At 42.2% G+C, this 13,657-nt stretch overlaps 1 long non-coding RNA gene across 1 annotated transcript in view; it reads right to left on the reverse strand.

The window, feature by feature from the left end:
- The window catches only part of LOC117367060, an 89,449-nt gene that overhangs the window by 8,039 nt on the left and 67,753 nt on the right, over positions 1 to 13,657 (reverse strand). Inside the window, exons 2-3 of the long non-coding RNA XR_004540685.1 lie at positions 13,244 to 13,423; positions 9,610 to 9,736 (exon numbers count right to left, since the gene is read on the reverse strand). This is a non-coding gene — a long non-coding RNA (uncharacterized LOC117367060). The remainder of the gene's footprint in view (positions 1 to 9,609; positions 9,737 to 13,243; positions 13,424 to 13,657) is intronic.

Genomic DNA, 13,657 nt, shown 5'->3' on the forward strand with positions numbered 1-13,657 from the left:
GCTTGTCTTGCAAAACACTTGTAAGCCAAGGTACTTGCAATCTAGGTTTTACTGTATTTTCATTCCTGGTGCCATAATTAAACTGTGTTAAGTGTGTTTTAAAATAACACTGTACAAATAGCCAGAATTAGCTGTGAGAAAATTCTTTGAATGACCATTTTAAAATGCCTGCAGCTGGACATTATTCATAGCATTATTCAAGAACCCATCAACTGTTTCGATTCAACCTTTCTTTCACGTTAGTGGTTAGTTGTTAACAAACTAACAATAACATTTGACTAATTATTTTACTCTCTGAATTTGTCCATTCCCCTAAGGTTGATGATAGTGCCAAACATGAACCTTTCTCTTAACCTTATTCCCCATAGTCCTTATTTTGACCCTCAAATATTACTGTAGGCTACAGAACTCCACTGCGACAAAGACCTAACCACCCTCTCCTGTCAAGTTAGATAAGAAAATCTTCCAAATAATCATTCCAGACTCCCTGCCAGATATCCCTTTGTCAGGGGCAGGTGGGCAGGTTGACACGTTCCATATGCCCCAAGCTCACAAACAGAAACTGCCTCCTGCCAAAATATCTGCTCCTAACTCACATCTCAATGCTAATTGGAGCTAATTCCAATCAGCTTCTCCCTTTTTGTCTCCATTTTTCCCTTGTCTTCCCTCCTCACCAATCCTCACATCCTTCTCATTAACTCTTTTTATCCGAAAACCCTTATCTTCTCCATTCTATGCCCCCTCTCTTGCCCATCCGTAATCACCTTTTACAATGAGTGGTGCTACAGCTCAGCCATATTATGGTGCTCCCTCAGTAATCCAGGAGGCGCCCACTTATAAGCATTAAGCATATTAATCATGAGCATTCTGAATCTCCATGCAGCAGCTAAGGGTCTTAATATTGCTGTTTAAATTGAAGTTAGAATAATGGGCAATGATTTTTATAAAGCTTTTCCTTGTGTAAAACCTATTTTGCACACAGAAAAGTGTTTTATAAAATTTCATGTGTTTAAAATTCTATAATGGCTGTTCTGTGCAGAACTGCTGTTATACAATACTAGTTTAAGTCTGCATTTTCATTGGTATAAATGCTCATGCCTAACTACTGGTATTTATCCACGTACGTATTCTATAAAAGGGGCCGCTGAAAAGTTCTCAACTCATCCAAGAAGAGAATAATGTAGAGCCTTGAAACTTACAAGTTATTTCACATTTTTCTTGATACTTTTCAGTTTGTTTCATATCATTGAAATAAAAAAAAAGTGTAAAAAAAAAAACAATGTAAGTTTCTCAGTTGAGCTGAGAACTTTTCAACAGCCCCTCAAAAGTACCGGGCATGCCCCTGACCCAACCATGTTCTTTCCTTGGCACGCCCCTGACCCAACCAACAAAAAAAGTGTCAAGAAAAGCATGTAAGTTTCACGGCTCCATATCATTCTCTTCTTGGTTGGGCTGAGAACTTTTCAGCAGCCCCTCGTAAATATTGGGTACGCCCCTGACCTAACCATGTCCTTTCCTTGGCCACTTCTCCTATATATATATATATAAACTGCTTTGAATGTATAATCACAAAAAGGTGGTATATAAGTCCCTTCCTCCTTCCCTTTGGAGTTGTGTGCTAGAGAAATTAGCATGCTCTTTATTGAACAGGGTTGTAGAACAGTTCCATGCATAATTACTAATTAGTGCCACTTGGTGCTTGTAAAGGCTAATTATTGATAGTTATCACCAATTAAGAGCCAAGTAAGCCAATTAGTTTATGCACTTAAAAGACCCTATTCTATAACCATGCACCCAATTGTGCATCTGTCTTTTGACATCATTTACAGAATGAGGAGGAACCTGTGCACTTACTTTTAAGTGATATGTGTATATCATCTTTTGTGTATGTTATTCGATTTGTGTTGCTTGATTGAAGTAATGCAGTAAATGAGCCATTGAGATGTAGTTTGTAGGTTGAAATGGTATAATCTTATGATTTTTGCTGACGTAGGGGATCTTTATGTTGTGCACGTCCTGAAATATGTATGTAATACTATGATCCGCCTTGGATAAAGGCAGATTAAAAATGTTTTAAATAAATACATAAATATAGTTTGGGCAGAGCAAAGTAGGAATTGTGGTGTGTGTTTGTGTAAGTGTATATTTTATAAAATATATGGGTATGTGCACACATTTATACCTTCTTTGGAAGTGTAAATATGTGTGTTGGCTTTTGTACACTGTTGGAGCTGAATCTGGGAGTCTCCTGTTATTGTCCAATCTGCTGAATAACATTGTCTTCATTCAACCTGTGGGTCATTCGCCCTCTTACTTTTGGGTTTTTTACAAAAATCTATCCCACTCTGAATATTGCATCTTCTCTTTGAATCCATGGCCTGCAGTTGTCTTCTACAAAATGATGGTATACCGTATTTTCACGTAGATAATGCGCACCCGTGTAAAACGCGCACACGGGTATAGCGCGCGGAAAACACAAATTTATGTACAGAAATTTTTATATACCGCGCACACCCGTATACCGCGCATGCTGCCCGACTCTCCCGTCGCCGCCCGACTCTCCTTTCACCCACCCCGACTCTCCTCTGGCCATCCCGACTCTCCTTTCGCCCGCCCCGACTCTCCTCTCCGACGTGGACTAACACTGCCGTCTCTTCTGTCTCCGCTCCCTCCAGGATCCTTTCAATTCTGTCGATGATGTCCATGGTTCTTGCTCCTGGGAGGCAGGTCACCAGCCGATCCTCTCTCCCTCCTGCGATGTGACTGTCCACCTGTCTTAAAATCGAGTCTCCCACCAGGATCGCAGATTTCCCTTTTTTCAGTCTCCGCTGTGGTCGCAGGCCAGTGTCCTTGGTGGTTCTTGTTTCTTCTCCCTCAAGGCGCTGGTAGGGTCTTGCCTCTTCCTCCTGAATGTTCTCTCCATGGGATCCTTCTGCCTCAGTGTCAGATGGTTCGTGTCCTCTGTTCTGTGCATCCGCCTTGTTCCTGTGCTGCTCGTGTTCTTGCTCTTCCAACCTCCCGTAGTCGTCCTCAGTGAACTTCTCCCCTCCTCGATGCTCTTCCACACTCCTGTAGGCGTCTTCAATGAACTTCTCAAGTTCTCTGACTTGTTCCTCGATGTGCCTCTCTCTCGTAGGGTAATCGTCTGTCTGGAAGTGGTCTTCTGGGATGTAGAGTCCCTCCAGTTCCCGGATCCTGTGCCTCAGATGACTGACTTCTCTCTTCAAGCTCTTCAGTTCCTGACATCGTCCGCACACATCCGACTGCCTTCCCGAAGGGAGGTAGTCGTACATGTGGCAGTCTGTGCAGTACACTGGGAAGCTCAATCCCTGGGCTCCTGCAGCTTCCATTCTTGTCCTCCTTCTAGAAGTTCCTGTGCTCTTGCTAGTGCCCTCGCTCCTATTCCTGTGTCTTCCTGATCCTCTACGTTTTATGCTTCCTGCTGCTTGTATGAGTGCGTTGTCCTTCCCTTCCTAGCCCTCTGTGCCTGCCAGAGCCTTTTGTTTGAGCTTGCCTCTCCTTAACCCTTTGTCTTTACTGCTCTTCTTGTGTGAGTTCTCTGCTTGAGTGTGTTCTCTATTCGCTTGTGTGTGCTTTTCTGCCGCTGTCCTATGTGCCGAGGTGTATGTTACCTCTTGGGCCTTTCTCCTGGGCCTACCTTTTACCTGTCTTCTGTTCCCGCTGCTGTACTTCTGTCCCTCTGCTCGTCTCTTCTCTTTGATCCTTTGTGCTGATTCTCCTTGTGTGTGTTCTTGGGCGTAGTGGTCTGGCTCTTTTTAAGGCTCTTCGCAAAGGCGCTCTCGCTAAGGCGAGCGCCTTTGCTGCGCGCCAAACGGCTGCACGCCGTTAGCTCCTCCTTCTAAGGGGGAATCCGGGCACCGACGCTGCTGGTGACGCGGTGTGGGTGGGCAGAGCTACCTCTCGCTACCCGCTCCGTGCTGCCGCTAGCCCCTGCTTCCTCCTCCGATTATTTTACCTCCTGATATCACCTCTTTTCTTCTCCGTCTGCCTCTCCTGCTTCCTCAGCCGCTGCCTACACTCGCTGCCCCCACGCGGCTATGAAAACCTTAGCGCCGCTGGCCCCTCCTTCTAAGGGGGAGTCCGGGCACTGACGCTGCTGGTGACGCGGTGCGGGTGGGTGGAGCTACCTCTCGCTACCCGCTCCGCGCTGCCGCTAGCCCCTGCTTCCTCCTCTGATGATTTTACCTCCTTATATCACCTCCTTTCTTCTCCGTCTGCCTCTCCTGCTTCCTCAGCCGCTGCCTACACTCGCTGCTTCCACGATGTGAGCTTCTCTTGTGGCTGTTGGCTGAGAAGGAGAAAAGTTCAGTTATGTAAATATGGTACCCATCTGCTATGAAATAAAATGTAATTGTTAGTATTGGGAGTGGGTCTGGGGGAGGTGAATGGGCATATTATGTGTTAATCAGCACATCTACATTGCTATGCACTAACTCATTAATGCATGTTTAGTGTGTGAGCCCTTATCTCCTACATGATGGGTAGCAGTAGGGTCTCATGCACTAATGGGAAAATTAACACTTGGTCATTAATAATAAAAATAGGAAAATTGCCCACTTTACCTCATGGTAAAAAAATGGCCTTAGAACTCAGGAACAACCTGTATAAGGATGTGCTACGGCCACTTTTTACTGAAGTTTGGTAAAAGCATAATTTCTTTAAAATGTAATTACATCACTCTGCCACTAGGGGGGGCTTCACATTTTAAGTGCTATTCTAATGAAAAATAAATCAAAGCTAGTTAAAAACAAGCTTAAGGAAACTGTGGCAGCAGACTTATGGCATCTTATGTCATTCCAGATAAATGCTGTTGAATTTTGACCCCTTTGTTTATTTACTTCACATAATATTTTGTCCTAGGAGTACAGAAGTGAAATAAAGCCCATAAGAATTCATGTTCTATCATTTCGTTTAAAGGTTTGTTGTATTATTAATGGATTAGAGGTTCAGGATCACTGTTTAGATTGTCTAAACTAATGTAGTTTTGTACCATTTCTTTTGCTAGACTCGGATCCTGACAGTCTTAAAATTTTTATTAAGATTTGACAAGCTCATCAGATAATATTTGTGCACTGGGGCTTTTATTATTATTATTTTAAGAAAAAGAAAAAAGCAAAACAATATGATGACAGTTAATGGGTGATTGACATGCATAGCATTCGTGTCGTGGTTGCTCAGCAACCAGAGGGGAGGCTTGTCAAACAATACAAAAAGCTTGACGGAGGAAAAAGAAATGTTGACAGCTGTGGCATTCCTTTTCAAAGAATGTGACTATCCATTAAAGGACCTGGATCCTAGGAATCTACAAAGCTATCAGACATATTTTAATGAAGAAAGTATAATTTTAACATTGCATTTTCTGCCATACCATTTCATTATCACCACTCCATGGTATTTTTCCCACCAATAATATTGTAAAAGTAGTGTAAAAGTGATGAGCATACTACCCAGACCCTTGTCCACGTTCTCGTAACCTCACGCTTAGATTACTGCAATCTACTTCTAACTGGTCTCCCGCAGTGTCGCCTCTCCCCCTTGCAATCTGTTCAAAACTCTGTTGCACGATTCATCTTCTACCAACCTTGCTACACTCATGTCACCCCTCTCCTTAAGTCACTTTACTACAGTGTGGGTTTGAACCCCCAACCTTGAGGTGCTGAGGCTGTACCTTTAACCACTTACCACACTTTTCCCCTATGATGGTACAATTTGTAGATGAGGAGGATTTTGGGCAGGGTTCTGCTCTCTCCTGGTTTTCTTCCTATCTCTCCAATCGTATTTTCAGTGTATGTTACGGTGGATCCTCCTCCGCTGCCATCCCACTGTCTATCAGTGTACCCCTGGGCCCCTCTCCTCTTTTCCGTTTATATCCACTATCTCACTGATCTCCTCCTATGGTTTTCAATATCACCTCTATGCCAATGACTCCCAGATCTACCTCTCCATACCAGATATCAGGAACTCAGGCCCGAATCTCAGCCTGCCTAATTGACATTGCCGTTTGGGTGTCTCACTGCCATATCAAACTGAATATGGCTAAAACTGAACTCCTCAACTTTCCACCTAAACTCCCCCCCCCACCCGCCTTGCCATTCTCTATTTCTGTGGATAACACTCTCCTCCTCCCTATCTCATCAGCTCACAACCTCATGGTGATCTTTGACTCCTCTCTCCTCTGCTCAGATCCAACAAACTGCCAAAACCTGTCCCTTCCTCCTCTATAATATTACCAAAATCTGACCTCTCCTCTCTGAACACACTACCAAAACCCTTATCCATGCTTTCATCACCTCACACTTAGACTACTGCAATGTACTTCTCTCAGGCCTCCCGTACATCCGTCCCTCACCCCTTCAATCCATTCAAAATGCTGCTGCATGACTCACATTAACCCACTCCTCAAGTCACTTCACTGGCTCCCCATCCGTTTCCAAATACAGTTCAAACTCCTCTTACTGACTTACAAGTGCATTTACTCTATAGCCCCCCCAATATCTCTCTTCACTTAACTCTTCCACTGCCAACTCCAGACTCCATCTCTTCTTTCTTGCCATGCCTTATGCCTGGAACAGGCTGCCTGAATCAATACGTCATGCTCCGTCTCTAGCAGTATTCAAATCTAAGCTAAAAACCCACTTTTTGAAACTGCTTTCAACTCTTAATTCCCATTCACTGCTGTCAGATACCTATACCCATTGTATAATTTCTACTACCAGAATATCCCCAACCCTGAGATGTCCTGTCTGTCTATCCAAATTAGATTGTAAGCTCTTCTGAGTAGGGACCGTCTATTGTATGTTAAATGTACAGCACTGCATGTGCTTTTCAGTGCTATAGAAATAATAAATAGTAGTAGTAAATAAGTGTCCAATTAACTTGAAAACAATAAAACAATCCATAAAGGGAGTATACAGTTATAAGTAACCCACAAGATAAAAACCAAATAATGCATACAATACAAATGATCCATTGGAGGCTTGTGTGCTGTGTTGTTTGTTTATAGCCTCTTACCTACCATGTTTCCCTGAATATAAGACAGTGTCATATTAATTTGGGGGTCAAAAAAACGCATTAGGGCTTATTTCCGGGATGTCTTATTTTATTTTTTTTCATGTACGAGAACAACAATCATCTCTCCCTTCCTCTCCTCCACCCTAATTCTTCCCTTTTTCTTTCTCCCTCCTCCCCCCATGTGCAGCATCTTTCCTACCCTCCCTCCCATCCCTCTGTGCAGCAGAACCCCACTGACCCTCCTACTGTGAGACTGACATACTGTACCTCTGAAGTCTCCAAAAACAGCAGTGGCTGCAGCGCTCTGAACTGGCTGCTTTGTGGCCATCCCTACCGGGGCCTTCCCTCTGCCATGTTTGGATTTTTGTGACTGATGTTTATTATGTTTATGACAGCCAAGGATCCCTATAAGACCCCTGAGGAAGGTATTGCTATTTTGATGAAACATAGCCCATGTTGGGTCATTTTTATTGACTACATTATTTGATTCTATCCTGTGGGTCATTTGTGACTGTATACACCCATTGTGGATTGTTTCTAAGAGTATTCCTTTTAAGTTATTTGGACGCTTATTAAACTACAAAATTTTCAAGACTAATGTAGGAAAAACCTCCATCTGAGCTGACGCGCTGAGTGAGTCCGGCTGCCGAAAGTGAAAGAAAAAAAAACTTGCTTTATACATGGAAAAAAGATCTTATAAATGCCACATGTTTAGGTCCTGATAAAGCTTTGTGTTTAAGGGGAAAATAATTTATCAGGACCTAAACATGTGGCATTTATAAGATCTTTTTTCCATGTATAAAGCAAGGTTTTTTTTCTTTCACTTTCGGCAGCCGGACTCACTCAGCGCGTCAGCTCAGATGGAGGTTTTTCCTACATTAGTCTTGAAAATTTTGATGACCATATTACTACGTTGTTTTCCGTATTACTCTCTACATGTGATACATCCGACATCTCGGACCTCTGAGGAAGAAGTGTTTCTCCGAAACACGGACCATGTAGGGTCCGCATTCCATGTATATGAGAGCCATTTTTAAAGGATTACAAATTTATATGTTTTTTTTTAATAAAGATTCCTGTCCTTGTACATTTCCATCGGCAGGTTTTTTTCTTGTTTTTAAAGCAAGATTTACAACTGGAAAAAAATATTTTTTAAATCATCTGGTTATATTTTATAGAAATTATCATTTCAAACTTCCATTCCTTACTATGACAACTCAGGCACAAGAAATCATCAATTAATTCAGAGAATCAGCACCAATCTCAGATTTTTGCATTACACCTCTCAGTTGCATTTCTGGGAGATGCAAATATGTTTCATGACCTCTGGGTATAAGAAAATGAAAACTATTTTAAATTCAGGACCATTTTAATTGAAACACTGCTGAATTTTAACCTTTCTTATTTTTGGAAAACAGTTTATTTTAATTATGCATTTGTCCTCAGCGGCAGTACAAAATTAATACTCTAAGGATTTTGTTTAAACGTGGTAGATATTATTGTCACAGTTGTATGCATTTCTTCCTGCTAGCTGGAACTATTAATTTTCTTTATTTATTCTTCACTTTTGTCTGAGGCCAACCCAGAAAATCTATAAATATTTTGAGCAAAATGATAAAAATGAATTATGGTGGCACTGTGGAAACATTTTTGAAAGGGCCACTTGTTTAAGAGCTAGATATTCAGACCTGAACAATTAAATTATTCCGAGTGCTTTAGTTGCTGATATTCAGTGGCACTTAGCTAGGCATTGCCACTGAATATTGGCAATAAGGCTCTAACCAGTGCCAATTATTTAGGTGCTAGTAGGCACCCAAGCTCAGTAAAATAAAACCGCCCATTTATATGATGTTTTTAATTGAGTTTCAAGGCGTCTACTGGCACCTAAAAAATTGGCGAAGAACAAACAAAAATTGACCCTTTAATCCCATAGGCAATGTAAATAACAGCGAAAACAAAAAGATCTGTGGAGATGGTGATGTTCAAGATGCAGGCTTTATTCAAAAATGTACAATTGCATTAAAAATCGGCACCAGAATTGCATTTCCGTAGACGCTTTAGGCCGCCTAATTCCACAGTAGATATGGCTAATGCCAGAAGTCAATCTATGTTAATAAATCTTGTTACCATATGATTTTTCATTCACTCACATCTATTGCATCCACCTAGTATTATAAACATGCAACTAACCAACCAACTTCAGCTGGATCATCAGAATGCCAGCAAGTATTCTAACTTGAGCTGGCTGAACTCGTCATCAATCCAAATGCTGGAGAATAATTTTTTTCTACTTTTTTTTTTTCTTTTTATACCCTTGTGCAGTTTTACTTAATCATTTTCTCTTTTTTCTCTTGTCTTTTCTCAATTTTCTAAATGTTTGAATTGAATAGCAATGAAAACAAGTAAATCAAAGCTGTTACTTAGCTTGGCTTATTGATTGCAACGACACCTCATCCAACAAACATTTGTTTCATTATCTTTCATCAGGGCTGAGGTGGGTCAAATAATAAATGTGCTGTGACACAAAAACAGCTTGTTACTAAAAAAAAAAAAATTCATAACAGCTTAAACACATACCTGTCGGGCCGAAAGGACCTGCTGGCGCTACTCAGTTGCAAACTCTCATTTTAAAAATGGCCGCGGCGTTCTCTCACATTTAAAGGGGAAAGCTGCCTCATGATGACATCATTACATTAAGGGAAACCTGTGTAACAAAGGAATTTAATTCAAAGACCCTGTAATAGATATTATCCTCCCACATGAATTCAGAGGGGATTATCTCTAGCATAGCAAAATAACATAAGATCAATCTGCTACTACTAGCCATTCGTTTTCTTCATTTAAGCCGGGGGAACCACCGTATTTGCTTCAAAGATCCAGTGCAGCTCTTTCCTTGCCAGTATTCTGTCACTATCTCCTCCCTCCCACCCTACTTTAACCACATCTATAATTCTCCATTTGGGACTTACTCTACTAAAGGACTAAAACTCATTGCTACCTGGGTAACTCCTGGCTCTGCCCAGATTCTGCTCTTGGACCCCCTGTGGTGCTGAAAATCTAGGGATCACCCAGTCAGTATAAATTAACCGGGCAAAAGATTCTTCTGCCCAGTTAAATCATTTTAAATATGAGACATTTTAAACAATTACCATATCAGAAAATTTTTGGAATCTAAGACTCTAAGAGAATAATTGTATATAAAGAGGTTATAACTAGAGAATGACACGGGAACAAAATTTTCACCATCCCCACAGGAACTCAATTTCTCCATCCCATCCCGAATTTTGTTGCTGTCACTGTCCCTGCCCCATTCCTGTAAGCTCTGCCTTAACCGCACAAGCCTTGAACCCTTATAATTTTAAAGTGTTTGAGGATTGCGCAGATGAGGACAGAGCTTGCAGGAATGGGACAGGGACAAGAAAAGAATTTGCCAGGACAGGATGGAAAAATGAGTTCCCAGGGAGATGGGGAAAAATTTGTCCCCATATCATTCTCTAATTATGACTACCTGAAATATTCAAGTTACAGATGATGCAGGAGAACCGGACATAATGGTAAAAATAAAAATACAAGAACAGCATTGATAAGAGGTCTGAGTGCTAAGTGATTATCCTGCACATTAAGTGGAGAAAGATAAGATCTTCAAATACCAAGTGGCAAAAAGAATGCTAGGAATGATTAAGAAGGGGATCACGAACAGATCGGAGAAGGTTATCATGCCACTGTACTGGGTCATGATATGCCCTCACCTGGAATACTGCATCTAGCTCTGGTTGCCGTACATGAAGAAGGACACAGTACTACTTGAAAGGGTCCAGAGAAGAGCGACTAAAATGGTTAAGGGGCTGGAGGAGTTGCCATACAGTGAGAGATTGAAGAAACTGGGCCTCTTCTCCCTTGAAAAGAGGAGACTGAGAGGGGACATGATCGAAACATTCAAGATAATGAAGGGAATAGACTTAGCAGAAAAGAAAGGGTTGTTCACCCTCTCCAAGGTAGAGAGAATGAGAGGGCAATCTCTAAAGTTGAAAGGGGATAGATTCCGTACGAACGTAAGGAAGTTCTTCTTCACCCAGAGAGTGATGGAAAAATGGAACGCTCTTCCGGAGGCTATTATAGGGGAAAACACCCTCCAGGGATTCAAGACAAAGTTAGACAAGTTCCTGTTGAATCAGAACATATGCAGTTAGGGCACTGGTCTTTGACCTAAGGGCCGCCGCGTGAGCGGACTGCTGGGCACGATGGACCACTGGTCTGACCCAGCAGCGGCAATTCTTATGTTCTTATTAAAATGTGGCAGAAAGATCCTGGAATATTCTCCATCATATTGGATGGCCCAGCCTTGATTAAAATGAATTTTCACCTCGATAATTAGCCTTACACGTTAAATCTTTTAAACTCCAGAAGAAAGCTCTCTTTAACAGGATGCAAGTATCTGCAGTAAATCTGAGAGACTGACATCATACTCCATATTCCCTGGCTTAGGGATGAGGCTCCTGGTTAATGTACAAATGGGAAACAGGTAGATGAGAGGTTACATAGTAACATAGGGCCTCTTCTATCAAACTGTGCTAGCAATTTGTAGTGTGGTGAGCCGCGCTGAATGGCCCATGATGTTCCCGACGCTCATAGAGTTCCTATGAGTTTCGGGAGCAGTGCGGGCAATTCAGAGTGGCTCCTGTGCTAAAAACTGCTAGTGCAGTTTGATAGACGAGGCCCGTAGTAAATAATGGCAGAAAAAGGCCTGCATGATCCCCCGGTTGGTATGAATAACATGAAGAAAGACCTAACGAAGCTTGAAGAATGATATGAAATTTGGCAGCAAAAATTTAATGCTAAGAAATGCAAGGTCATGCATTTGGGCTATAAAAACCCAAGTAACAGTACAGTTTAGGAGGTGAAGAACTTATGTGCACGACAGAAGAGTGGACTTGGGTGTGATTGTATGTGATGGTTTTAAGGTGGTCAAACAGGATGAAAAGGTGATAGTGAAAGCTAGATGGATGCTAGTGTACATAGAAAGAGGTATGGCTAGTAGGAAAAGGAGGTATTGATGCCACTGTATAAGTCTCTGGTTAGACCTCATTTAGAATATTGTGTACAATTCTGGAGTCCACACATCTTCAAAAAGATATAAAACGGATGGAGTCGGTCCAGAGAAAGGCTACTAAAATGGTGTGTCTTCTTTGTCATAAGGCATATGGGGACAGATTAAAGATCTCAATATATATACTTTAGAGGAAAGGAGGGAGAGGGGAGATATGATAGAGACGTTTAAATACCTATGTGGCATAAATGCACATGAGCCTCTTTCATTTGAAAGCAATTTCTGCAATGAGAGGGCATAGGATGAAGTTAAGAGGAGATGGGCTCAGGAGTAATCTAAGGAAATACATTTTTCAGAAAGGGTAGAAGAAGTGGTGGAGACAGAGACTGTGTCTGTATTCAAGAAGGTGTGGGATAGGCACATGGGATCTCTTAGAGAGAGGAAGAGTTAATGGTTACTGCAGCCTTTGTCTCCCATCATGTTTCTATAAGAGAGGAGAGATATTGAGGAGCCACAGAGTGAGTACTCTTGTAGGTCAGTAAGTGGAGTTTGAACTGTATGTGGAAGTGGACAGGGAGCCAATAAAGCGATTTGAGATGAGGGATAATATAAGCCTAACGACCCTGGTGGAATACAAGGTGCACAAGGATAAGGAATGTTATTCAGGTCTACCAGAAGCATACTGGTGATATCAGACACTGGTGTAGTATGAGAGGTTGGCGCCTGGAGTGGTTGCCCCCCACTATTCCCATTCACTTGAGCGCCCCCCCCCCAACCCCATGTACTTCTTGAAATATTCACCAGCATGAGCAGCACCTTCCATAAGTTGCTCGCACCCACCTCGGCTCCCTTCTAACATCACGTCCTGGTCCCATGGCCAGGAAGTGACATCAGGAGGGAGACGACGCCGGTGCGAGCAGCAAGTGGAAGATGCTGCTCATGCTGGTGAACATTTAACGAGGTACACAGGGGAGGAGGAGAGGAACCGGTGCCAGCACCCCCCGTGAAGACGGTGCCTGGCATGGCCTGCCCCTCCACCCCCCTTTTACTACGCCACTGATCAGACAGGCATACTATACTCATGTACCCAGCCCCTATGTGGAGATCACCATTCCTGAAACTCTGCAGAAAGGAGCAGATATAGAATTGTAATGTCTACAGTACCCAGATAGTTGTCACTGAAGCCGTGCGCACAGGCTACATGCTTCCATCTGAACTTTCTCCAGGATCCACTGGTCCTGCCCTATCTAGGATTTTGCCTTGAGTATTGCAGCTTATCAGTGCATATAGGCTTATTAGGAAACTTCTTTTCTCTAAAGGCTTTGTATTCCAGACTTGGTGGTCCTGCAGAAAAGAAAAACATCTCATCAAAAGATAATGTGCATTGACATTTTGGACACTTTAACGCAGGTCCCTAATTTGATACCCCAGCTTTACACCTCATATTTTATACATCTTGAAATTTGCAACTATGTTGCTTTAAGCTACGTCACATGATCATTTGCTTTTGCATGTTTTTAGGAGGCAAATATAATCAGGGATTAAGATACTCAAAAGTAAAAAAGCAAGAAAAAATGT

The sequence above is a fragment of the Geotrypetes seraphini genome, chromosome 9 (assembly GCF_902459505.1).
Source record: "Geotrypetes seraphini chromosome 9, aGeoSer1.1, whole genome shotgun sequence".
In the NCBI taxonomy this organism is placed as follows: Eukaryota; Metazoa; Chordata; class Amphibia; order Gymnophiona; family Dermophiidae; genus Geotrypetes; species Geotrypetes seraphini.